Genomic DNA, 12,233 nt, shown 5'->3' with positions numbered 1-12,233 from the left:
AACCGCTCCAGGTAGTCCACTCTTCTATGTAGCCGGCGCACACGAACCATCCAGGATCTGGGGGGGCGCTGATTTTGTTGCTGCTGGGCCACAGCTGCGTTTGGCTGGAGGCTTCTGGCTGGTGGACCCGGGGGCAGTGGAGGAGGATGTAGAGGTTGATGTCTCCTCATGCTCCCGAGCCCACAACCGCCGATACTCGGCACAAATAGCCTCCAGCTTACAGGCCCTGACCCGGACAGCCATCTCCTTGCGGGTGAGCTTTTTGGGAGTAGCATCTATGAAGAAAGAAAGAAAAATACTGTAGCCAATAGTCTTTAACATAAAGTCAAAATAATTCAACGGAAAGTTGACACTCAGTAACACCAGCAAGTAGCAAACACAGTATAACATTTTGACATGTATCTTTCCGCCGTCTTTGTAAGCCTGTGACATTACTGTGAGTTTCAGGAATTCCACTAGCAGCACTATGGGTGGACTCACTACTACATACATAGTCAGAGAGTACTAAAAAAAGGCCTTTTTTACTTTTTTTCTCTTGTTTTGCAAAAGAAATTACTGGTACGTGAACTTGTGGTAGCCGCCATAATGGCAGCTCACTCAGCTTTCACCCAAGAAATACAGGCACAGGCCATGATGATGCAGACTCGCAGTACTTTAAGCAGTACATGCAGGTAGGGATAGGAATGTCTTACTTTTCTATAGGGGTGGCACTGCCACTGGCCATACTTCATCCACTCAGCGTCTGCTCTACTACATCATACACCTCTGCTATCGACGAGGAGGATAAAGAAGATAACATCCAGGCTTCCAAAGTATGTCTATGATTCCTCTTAATGTCTCAAATGTACCAACATTTATTTTTGTCAACAACCAACTAACACCCTTTTCATTATATTTTGGAAACCGCCGTCTTCTTATGTTGAATTGCATTCAACAAAACCATTCTTTACAGTCATAAATATTAAGACTCGCTCGTCCTTCGTTTCACCCTTCTTTAACTTTTCGTTCTTCACATCCCTAAACTGCATCTGATATGACTTGGCTTCACAATAAAAATTTGCCAGCTGAGTTGAAGTGAAATAGAGGGGGCCATTGGTTACCAGAGAAGTACCGCCGCTAATGCTATTACAAGTCAAGGTTGACTGTCTTCCCCGTGATAGCCCAAAAAGTAGTTATAAATTAGTAAATGTTCTTAACAGTACAGTGTACTTATACTAGTGTACTGTGTACTACTGTACAGTACATCATACACTCCTTTGCGAGCCTACTCAAAAGAATTTCAATAAGTAAGGAGTATAATACCTTACCACCGTCCGCCGCCGCTGAGTTTTCCCCTCCAGCTCCTCCTGTTGACACCGCCGCATCCAGAGTGGACCCCTCCGCACTGCTGGCCCCGGCGTGACATCTAGGAAAAACATGTAATATTTTCAGATGCCTTACACAACCCCCTATTTTGTTTCGTAATGGAAGAAAAGGTTACATAACACATTTTTTATTACTGGGATTGAAAAAAGTAACGGTTTTTGGGAGGGTGTTAACCTTTTATATGCTTATTCCATTAAATGCTACACTTCTTCTTATGACAACTGATGAATGCTTGCTTAACGTGCACCATTTTTCTCATTACAGAAAGAAGATTCCATTGCCCTTTTGCCAGACGATTCACCAACTACTAGTAAGTCATCACCAGCAGTACTTTAAGTACTTTAAAGAAGGTGGGGGCTCCCACACAGTTATTCTAATAATTTCATGTGTCTGTTAACTAATATTAAGTTTGAGTCATACTAATTTCATTCATGGGAATGTTGTTTGAACTTTAACGTCACTTCATCCATCACCACTGCTCGCTCAGAATACTACGCTTTTAAAAATAAAGAAATAACGTTTTCATTTCTTAATTGAAAATAAAACTTTAAAACTAACAAACACTGTGTGGTTTTTGTTCACGAGTGAGTGAGCGGAAAGGTTTGAACTACTGCACTTGGCAGTCATGTTTCTTTCAGTGACTCAGATAGGCCGAGACTCGGCGGTAGTCTTCTTCTGTTCTTCTGGGTCGTAAAATCATTTGTCAGACACACTAGATAGTCGGTCAGGGGATTGGGGGTTCAACTTCTGTTTGGACTGAGGTATGTCGAAAGTCGAACTGCACCTATCATCAACAATGTCCTATTTATCTTGTCCATACTTCTTTGTGTGCAGAATAGTCCCTGAAATACTAGCAGTATGGAATGTGCTCCTCTCAAATCAAAAAGGCAACTGCTACCTTTTACTTGGTGTAAACAATAACATTTTGTTGTTGGAAATTGTCAAAGCACTTACATTAAAAAGACTGGAATAGACAGCAAGGGCAACTCAGAGGACTGCACTCAGTGCCTAGAGCTATTGCTGTATCAGAGTTTTGTTTCGCACCGTTTGCCGAATGGGCAAGCTTAGCTACCTACACAGACCGACTCATAATCGTAAATAGTAGTGGCACAGAGAGTGATGGTAGAGGCAGGATAAGAATGTAGAAAGTAGTCTACATTAGAAGAAGATCAAAGACTATTTTGTAAAACATAGAATTATTAGGAAACAGTTTGTAATGAATAGGAGCTGTAAAAGTTAGGGAAGTATAAGTATTAATATAAGAATAGAACAACTTACTGGGGCCTGCAGAAGAGCCTGCAAGGGACTGATCCTGTCCACCTTCTGCCACCGGAGTCTCAGTCGCCGCCGGCGCCTTGCCCCTGGGAGTCGCTGGTGATCATGAAATAAAGAAACACAACTTGGATGATTGTTTTTTTGGAAATATTTGATTTCTTTGAACACAATCTAAAATTATGTCGGGGAAACAAATTAACAACAATTGCATCTGATCTAGTCAACTAGGAGGATAGTAGTACAGTATTGCAGGATTCGCAGACCGTCTAATAGGAAAGGTATGTAATTCACTCACTACATCAACAACAAAAAGGTTCTACTACGACTGCCATCACTCAGCAGCACGAGGCATCGCGTGACAGACACAGTCCGTCATCATGATTGCAGACCACTAACAAATGTCCTATAACAAGTAATAAATAATATACTCAACGTATCAATCCACCACTATCTCTTCAAAGTGGCAGCAGCAGGAGTACAAAGAAGGACTAGACTTGAGTCTACTGTCTCTAGCATTACGCAGTAATGCTCTCAAATGACTAAAAAGTTGCAAACAAGTAAGCATAGTAGCAACGCCAATAACCAGGCGAGCAACTGCAGTGACAGAAGCTATTTAAACATTAATTTACCTGCAATGTAATCGAATCAGCAGCATTCGTACTCTTTAGGAAAAAAATAGATTAGAAATATAACAGAGCAGAAGGAAAAACTGTAGTTATTAAATAGCTACTTACCAAGGCCAGGGATCTCCGATCCTAGCAGGTCGAGCATGTCATTCTCCCGGTCCAGGATGTCACTCCACCGGTGCGTCACTTGCTGGTAGGTGCGCCGGACCCCAGACTCCTTACACATGCGCCGGCACACCTTCTCCCACAGCTGGCGAAGCTCCCGGAGGCCGTAACCGGAAGCAATCCGCCCACCTGCTGCCACGGTCTTAGGGAGGTGGACTTGAACAAAAACAATCAAGGCGGCCACCTCCACCACAGAGAAGATCTCCCTGGCCTGGACTTCCTCCTCCTCAAACTCCCGCAAGGGAGCTGGGTACGGGGTGCTGGGCCCTTCCCCTTGCCCTTGTCGGCTCCCTTAGCCATGGTCCTGGGCACAAGAAGAATGAAAGAAGAATAGGTGTGAAAAAAAATAAGAGAGAGAGCGAAAGAAATAAAGTAGGTAATAAAGTAACAAAAAGTTTTAAAAAAATATATATATAGATGTAGGAAATTGTAGAGATAGATAATAAGCAAAAAAAAGCAAAAAAAAGTTCAGAAAAACATAGGATTACAAAGATGTAAGATGGATAGAAAGTTAGCATGCCCAACACCATAGCAATGAATGAAAAACAAGATGGCCGCGCCCATAGAGAACCGCGTGGGTAAGTTTGCGCGATATTTCCCCCGCGGGCACGCAAAACTGCCCGCGAACCTGTAAACGCGCCACGCGCACAACGTGAGCACGCAGCTAGCACCCGGAACCGGAAATACGCAACGCGCACAAGATGGCCGCGCCCATGTACGACCGCATGGGTAACTTCACGGTCGTTGCGCTGCAAGCGGCCCGCGAACACCCAAAAAACCCAGCGAACACGCAAAAAAAAAACAATCCGCAAATTCGCACGAATTTGCGGATTGTGAGTTCGATTTCGCGCCCCGCGAATCTCGCGAAATTGCAGAAAAACAAATTTTGCACAACATAAAGCACTTAGCAGGTGCAAAAGTTCAAGCTAATTTGTAACCATTCCCTGTAGTGCTTCCTGAGGGGCCCCTCCAGAGTTCAGTTGCCTACTTGCAACTATTCTCTGACCCTGCTCTGACCCTCAAAGTAGGGTCAGAGAATAGTTACAAGTATGGCCTAATGCTCCTGTAAAAGAAATAACTGCAACAGGAAGCACTTACAGCTAAGGAAGCAGGTGCCAGACTTGAAGCACAAATTCAGTGACACATTAACCAACCCCAAATTAATTCATCTCAGTTGAGGCAGGGCAGGTGTGCTTTCCCCCATAATCTACAGTGGTGAACAAGAGGGTGGTAGTGGTGAACCAGAGGGTGACAGTGGTAAACCAGAGGGTGGCAGTGGTGAGTGCTGAACCTGAGGGTGGCAGGGGTGAACCAGAGGGTGCTGTGATGAACCAGAGGGTGGCAGTGATGAACCAGAGGGTGGCAGTGGTGAACCAGAGGGTGGCAGTGATGAACCAGAGGGTGGCACTGGTGAACCAGAGGGTGCTGTGATGAACCAGAGGGTGGCAGTGATGAACCAGAGGGGGACAGTGATGATCCGGAGGGTGGCAGTGGCAAACCAGAGGGTGGCAGTGATGAACCAGAGGGTGGCAGTGATGATCCTGAGGGTGGCAGTGGCGAACCAGAGGGTGGCAGTAATGAACCAGAGGGTGGCAGTGATGAACCAGTGGGTGGCAGTGGTGAACAAGAGGGTGGTAGTGGTGAACCAGAGGGTGACAGTGGTGAACCAGAGGGTGATGTGATGAACCAGAGGGTGGCAGTGGTGAGTGCTGAACCAGAGGGTGGCAGCAGGGGTGAACCAGAGGGTGCTGTGGTGAACCAGAGGGTGGCAGTGGTGAGTGCTGAACCTGAGGGTGGCAGGGGTGAACCAGAGGGTGTCAGTGGTGAACCAGAGGGTGCTGTGATGAACCAGAGGGTGGCAGTGATGAACCAGAGGGTGGCAGTGGTGAACCATAGGGTGGCAGTGATGAACCAAAGGGGGACAGTGATGATCCAGAGGGTGGCAGTGGCAAACCAGAGGGTGGCAGTGATGAACCAGAGGGTGGCAGTGATGATCCTGAGGGTGGCAGTGGTGAACCAGAGGGTGGCAGTAATGAACCAGAGGGTGGCAGTGATGATCCTGAGGGTGGCGAATCAGAGGGTGGCAGTAATGAACCAGAGGGTGGCAGTGATGAACGAGAGGGTGGCAGTGGTGAACCAGAGGGTGATGTGATGAACCAGAGGGTGGCAGTGATGAACCAGAGGGTGGCAGTAGTAAACCAGAGAGTGGCAGTGGTGAACCAGACGGTGGCAGTGGTGAACCAGAGAGTGACAGGCGTGAACCAGAGGGTGACAGTGGTGAACCAGAGGGTGGCAGTAATGAACCAGAGGGTGGCAGTGATGAACGAGAGGGTGGCAGTGGTGAACCAGAGGGTGATGTGATGAACCAGAGGGTGGCAGTGATGAACCAGAGGGTGGCAGTAGTAAACCAGAGAGTGGCAGTGGTGAACCAGACGGTGGCAGTGGTGAACCAGAGAGTGACAGGCGTGAACCAGAGGGTGACAGTGGTGAACCAGAGGGTGACAGTGCTGAACCAGAGGGTGACAGTGCTGAACCTGAGGGTGGCTGTGATGAAGCAGAGGGTGGCAGTGATGAACCAGAGGGTGGCAGTGGTGAACCAGAGAGTGGCAGTGCTGAACCAGAGGGTGGCAGTGGTGAATCAGAGGGTGCTGTACCAATACACGACCGCATGGGTAACTTCGCCGTGGAAGCGACCCGCGAACATGCAAAAAGCCCCGCAAACATGCAAAAAGCTCCGCAAACACGCAAAAAAACAAAAATTCGCAATTTCGCACGAATTCGCTATTTCTGCGGATCTCGAATTCGCTTTCGCACGATTTCACGGACCGCGAATACGCAGATTTTGCTCATACTTAATAGTTTCACCTTAAACACTGTACCAAATTCAGTGCTTAACTATACAATGTTTGTACATTTTCATTCATTACGGCTAATTCTGTACTTGAAACAGGCTACGTACAAGACGCGTGCCTTTAGACTTGATCGCTTAGCGGGTAATGTTCAATACACATTTGAAGAGCGAAATATGCGCAATGGCTTTCTACTGCCAATACGATCAATGCAACACAGTCGGCGTTATATACCACTCATAACGCACCACCTCAGAGTACATACATTTTATATTAAGCAGAGTCTGACCCACGCATATATTTATTAAAGAGGCAAACCACTAATACAATACGCGCCGTATTCAAAACATTTAAAGATGTGCTTCTCACAAACAATCCTGATAAACATTGACCTCAACACTGCACACACATAGTGGTCTATTAGAATGTCGGGCGGATTGCCACCATCCGCATGGCGGTGGTGATCTGCCCAACATTCTCCTCCACCCGCATGCCATTTCCCCTGCCATATTAGTGTGTCGGGGGGACCCCGGCAGATGGAAAGACCGTCCGCCGGTTTTCCGCCGGTCACACAGGTGACTGGGCAGAAAAGGGGCCTGATATGGTGGCAGTGTCTGCTATACACTGCCATTCATATTACAATGGGAGCGAGAAGCAGCCTTTCCATGGCGGCAAGGCATGCAGATGGCTCAGTTGGGGGCCTGTCTCGGGCCCCCAGGGTATTGGGGGGAGGGTGCACATGGGGGGTACCTATGGTAGCCCCCAGCATTTGCATACACAACTTGGCAGGCACCACGCAGTGCCTGCCACGTTGTGCATGCAAATGCACACAGTGCAGTCACAGCATTGTGGTGGGCGGTGCTGTATGCACCGCCTGCCACACTGTTGTGGATGGGGTGGCGGTGGCATCCTAATTGCCGGTGCTGGACTGCTGCACCACTGGCAGCCTGTCCCAGCACCGCTAGGGTGGCGGGTGGACAAAAGTCCGCCCGCCATCCTAGTAGGCCCCATAGTGTTTTTAACTATTTGCTGTTCTAATAATTTATAGCCAAGTTCTGGCACATTGTGGAGCTGAATATACAACATGCGCTATATCTCACATAGGCATTCACAAAACCTTGCCTAGTAAAAGATACAGAAAAGGGGGTGGTGATGAACAGAGTGCCTGAATTAAGCAGACCACTCTTACCCAGTCCAAAGATCAGGGCTTGATCCATCACCGTTTTTTAGCTCACTGCACCATCCCAGCTCAGAACTTGGCTATATGCAAATTAGTCTGTTCCTGTCCCAGTGCATGATGGGAACAGGGCAAACCAAACTACCAAGCCAATTCTTATACTGGGAAGGAAACAAGCTTCCGGGTACCGGTTTCTGCCATTTCAGGCGTCGTCGGCCCGGCTTGCTTGAATCCTGATGGTGCAATGAGCAAGGGACTCACATCTGAGTATACCCTTCCACGCTTATGGTGGACAAAATGATTCAGAAAAGGGGGTGGTGATGAACAGAGTGCCTGAATTAAGCAGACCACTCTTACCCAGTCCAAAGATCAGGGCTTGATCCATCACCGTTTTTTAGCTCACTGCACCATCCCAGCTCAGAACTTGGCTATATGCAAATTAGTCTGTTCCTGTCCCAGTGCATGATGGGAACAGGGCAAACCAAACTACCAAGCCAATTCTTATACTGGGAAGGAAACAAGCTTCCGGGTACCGGTTTCTGCCATTTCAGGCGTCGTCGGCCCGGCTTGCTTGAATCCTGATGGTGCAATGAGCAAGGGACTCACATCTGAGTATACCCTTCCACGCTTATGGTGGACAAAATGATTCAGAAAAGGGGGTGGTGATGAACAGAGTGCCTGAATTAAGCAGACCACTCTTACCCAGTCCAAAGATCAGAGCTTGATCCATCACCGTTTTTTAGCTCACTGCACCCTCCCAGCTCAGAACTTGGCTATATGCAAATTAGTCTGTTCCTGTCCCAGTGCATGATGGGAACAGGGCAAACCAAACTACCAAGCCAATTCTTATACTGGGAAGGAAACAAGCTTCCGGGTACCGGTTTCTGCCATTTCAGGCGTCGTCGGCCCGGCTTGCTTGAATCCTGATGGTTCAATGAGCAAGGGACTCACATCTGAGTATACCCTTCCACGCTTATGGTGGACAAAATGATTCAGAAAAGGGGGTGGTGATGAACAGAGTGCCTGAATTAAGCAGACCACTCTTACCCAGTCCAAAGATCAGGGCTTGATCCATCACCGTTTTTTAGCTCACTGCACCATCCCAGCTCAGAACTTGGCTATATGCAAATTAGTCTGTTCCTGTCCCAGTGCATGATGGGAACAGGGCAAACCAAACTACCAAGCCAATTCTTATACTGGGAAGGAAACAAGCTTCCGGGTACCGGTTTCTGCCATTTCAGGCGTCGTCGGCCCGGCTTGCTTGAATCCTGATGGTGCAATGAGCAAGGGACTCACATCTGAGTATACCCTTCCACGCTTATGGTGGACAAAATGATTCAGAAAAGGGGGTGGTGATGAACAGAGTGCCTGAATTAAGCAGACCACTCTTACCCAGTCCAAAGATCAGGGCATGATCCATCACCGTTTTTTAGCTCACTGCACCATCCCAGCTCAGAACTTGGCTATATGCAAATTAGTCTGTTCCTGTCCCAGTGCATGATGGGAACAGGGCAAACCAAACTACCAAGCCAATTCTTATACTGGGAAGGAAACAAGCTTCCGGGGACCGGTTTCTGCCATTTCAGGCGTCGTCGGCCCGGCTTGCTTGAATCCTGATGGTGCAATGAGCAAGGGACTCACATCTGAGTATACCCTTCCACGCTTATGGTGGACAAAATGATTCAGAAAAGGGGGTGGTGATGAACAGAGTGCCTGAATTAAGCAGACCACTCTTACCCAGTCCAAAGATCAGGGCTTGATCCATCACCGTTTTTTAGCTCACTGCACCATCCCAGCTCAGAACTTGGCTATATGCAAATTAGTCTGTTCCTGTCCCAGTGCATGATGGGAACAGGGCAAACCAAACTACCAAGCCAATTCTTATACTGGGAAGGAAACAAGCTTCCGGGTACCGGTTTCTGCCATTTCAGGCGTCGTCGGCCCGGCTTGCTTGAATCCTGATGGTGCAATGAGCAAGGGACTCACATCTGAGTATACCCTTCCACGCTTATGGTGGACAAAATGATTCAGAAAAGGGGGTGGTGATGAACAGAGTGCCTGAATTAAGCAGACCACTCTTACCCAGTCCAAAGATCAGGGCTTGATCCATCACCGTTTTTTAGCTCACTGCACCATCCCAGCTCAGAACTTGGCTATATGCAAATTAGTCTGTTCCAGTCCCAGTGCATGATGGGAACAGGGCAAACCAAACTACCAAGCCAATTCTTATACTGGGAAGGAAACAAGCATCCGGGTACCGGTTTCTGCCATTTCAGGTGTTGTCGGCCCGGCTTGCTTGAATCCTGATGGTGCAATGAGCAAGGGACTCACATCTGAGTATACCCTTCCACGCTTATGGTGGACAAAATGATTCAGAAAAGGGGGTGGTGATCAACAGAGTGCCTGAATTAAGCAGACCACTCTTACCCAGTCCAAAGATCAGGGCTTGATCCATCACCGTTTTTTAGCTCACTGCACCATCCCAGCTCAGAACTTGGCTATATGCAAATTAGTCTGTTCCTGTCCCAGTGCATGATGGGAACAGGGCAAACCAAACTACCAAGCCAATTCTTATACTGGGAAGGAAACAAGCTTCCGGGTACCGGTTTCTGCCATTTCAGGTGTCGTCGGCCTGGCTTGCTTGAATCCTGATGTTGCAATGAGCAAGGGACTCACATCTGAGTATACCCTTCCACGCTTATGGTGGACAAAATGATTCAGAAAAGGGGGTGGTGATGAACAGAGTGCCTGAATTAAGCAGACCACTCTTACCCAGTCCAAAGATCAGGGCTTGATCCATCACCGTTTTTTAGCTCACTGCACCATCCCAGCTCAGAACTTGGCTATATGCAAATTAGTCTGTTCCTGTCCCAGTGCATGATGGGAACAGGGCAAACCAAACTACCAAGCCAATTCTTATACTGGGAAGGAAACAAGCTTCCGGGTACCGGTTTCTGCCATTTCAGGCATCGTCGGCCCGGCTTGCTTGAATCCTGATGGTGCAATGAGCAAGGGACTCACATCTGAGTATACCCTTCCACGCTTATGGTGGACAAAATGATTCAGAAAAGGGGGTGGTGATGAACAGAGTGCCTGAATTAAGCAGACCACTCTTACCCAGTCCGAAGATCAGGGCTTGATCCATCACCGTTTTTTAGCTCACTGCACCATCCCAGCTCAGAACGTGGCTATATGCAAATTAGTCTGTTCCTGTCCCAGTGCATGATGGGAACAGGGCAAACCAAACTACCAAGCCTGCTCACTGCTCCATCAGGATTCAAGCAAGCCGGGCCGACGAGGCTGAAATGCCAGAAACCGGTCCCCGGTAGCTTGTCTCCTTTCTGGTGAAGAATTGGCTTGGTAGTTTGGTCTGCCCTGTTCCCATGATGCACTGGGCCAGGGACAGACTAATTTGCATATAGCCAGGTTCTGAGCTGGGATGGGGCAGTGAGCTAAATACCGGTGATGGATCAAGCCCTGATCTTTGGACTGGGTAAGAGTGGTCTGCTTAATTCAGACACTCTGTTCATCACCACCCCCTTTTCTGAATCGTTTTTGGCCACTATAGGTGTGGCAGGGTATACTCAGACATGAGTCCCTTGCTCACTGCTCCATCAGGATTCAAGCAAGCCGGGCCGACGAGGCTGAAATGCCAGAAACCGGTCCCCGGTAGCTTGTCTCCTTTCTGGTGAAGAATTGGCTTGGTAGTTTGGTCTGCCCTGTTCCCATGATGCACTGGGCCAGGGACAGACTAATTTGCATATAGCCAGGTTCTGAGCTGGGATGGGGCAGTGAGCTAAATAACGGTGATGGATCAAGCCCTGATCTTTGGACTGGGTAAGAGTGGTCTGCTTAATTCAGACACTCTGTTCATCACCACCCCCTTTTCTGAATCGTTTTTGGCCACTATAGGTGTGGCAGGGTATACTCAGACATGAGTCCCTTGCTCACTGCTCCATCAGGATTCAAGCAAGCCGGGTCGACGAGGCTGAAATGCCAGAAACCGGTCCCCGGTAGCTTGTCTCCTTTCTGGTGAAGAATTGGCTTGGTAGTTTGGTCTGCCCTGTTCCCATGATGCACTGGGCCAGGGACAGACCAATTTGCATATAGCCAGGTTCTGAGCTGGGATGGGGCAGTGAGCTAAATAACGGTGATGGATCAAGCCCTGATCTTTGGACTGGGTAAGAGTGGTCTGCTTAATTCAGACACTCTGTTCATCACCACCCCCTTTTCTGAATCGTTTTTGGCCACTATAGGTGTGGCAGGGTATACTCATACAGGAGTCCCTTGCTCACTGCTCCATCAGGATTCAAGCAAGCCGGGCCGACGAGGCTGAAATGCCAGAAACCGGTCCCCGGTAGCTTGTCTCCTTTCTGGTGAAGAATTGGCTTGGTAGTTTGGTCTGCCCTGTTCCCATGATGCACTGGGCCAGGGACAGACTAATTTGCATATAGCCAGGTTCTGAGCTGGGATGGGGCAGTGAGCTAAATAACGGTGATGGATCAAGCCCTGATCTTTGGACTGGGTAAGAGTGGTCTGCTTAATTCAGACACTCTGTTCATCACCACCCCCTTTGCTGAATCGTTTTTGGCCACTATAGGTGTGGCAGGGTATACTCAGACATGAGTCCCTTGCTCACTGCTCCATCAGGGTTCAAGCAAGCCGGGCCGACGAGGCTGAAATGCCAGAAACCGGTCCCCGGTAGCTTGTCTCCTTTCTGGTGAAGAATTCGCTTGGTAGTTTGGTCTGCCCTGTTCCCATGATGCACTGGGCCAG

Source organism: Lissotriton helveticus, chromosome 2_2 (assembly GCF_964261635.1).
Source record: "Lissotriton helveticus chromosome 2_2, aLisHel1.1, whole genome shotgun sequence".
NCBI classification, from domain to species: domain Eukaryota; kingdom Metazoa; phylum Chordata; class Amphibia; order Caudata; family Salamandridae; genus Lissotriton; species Lissotriton helveticus.
This window is presented reverse-complemented; position numbering follows the sequence as displayed.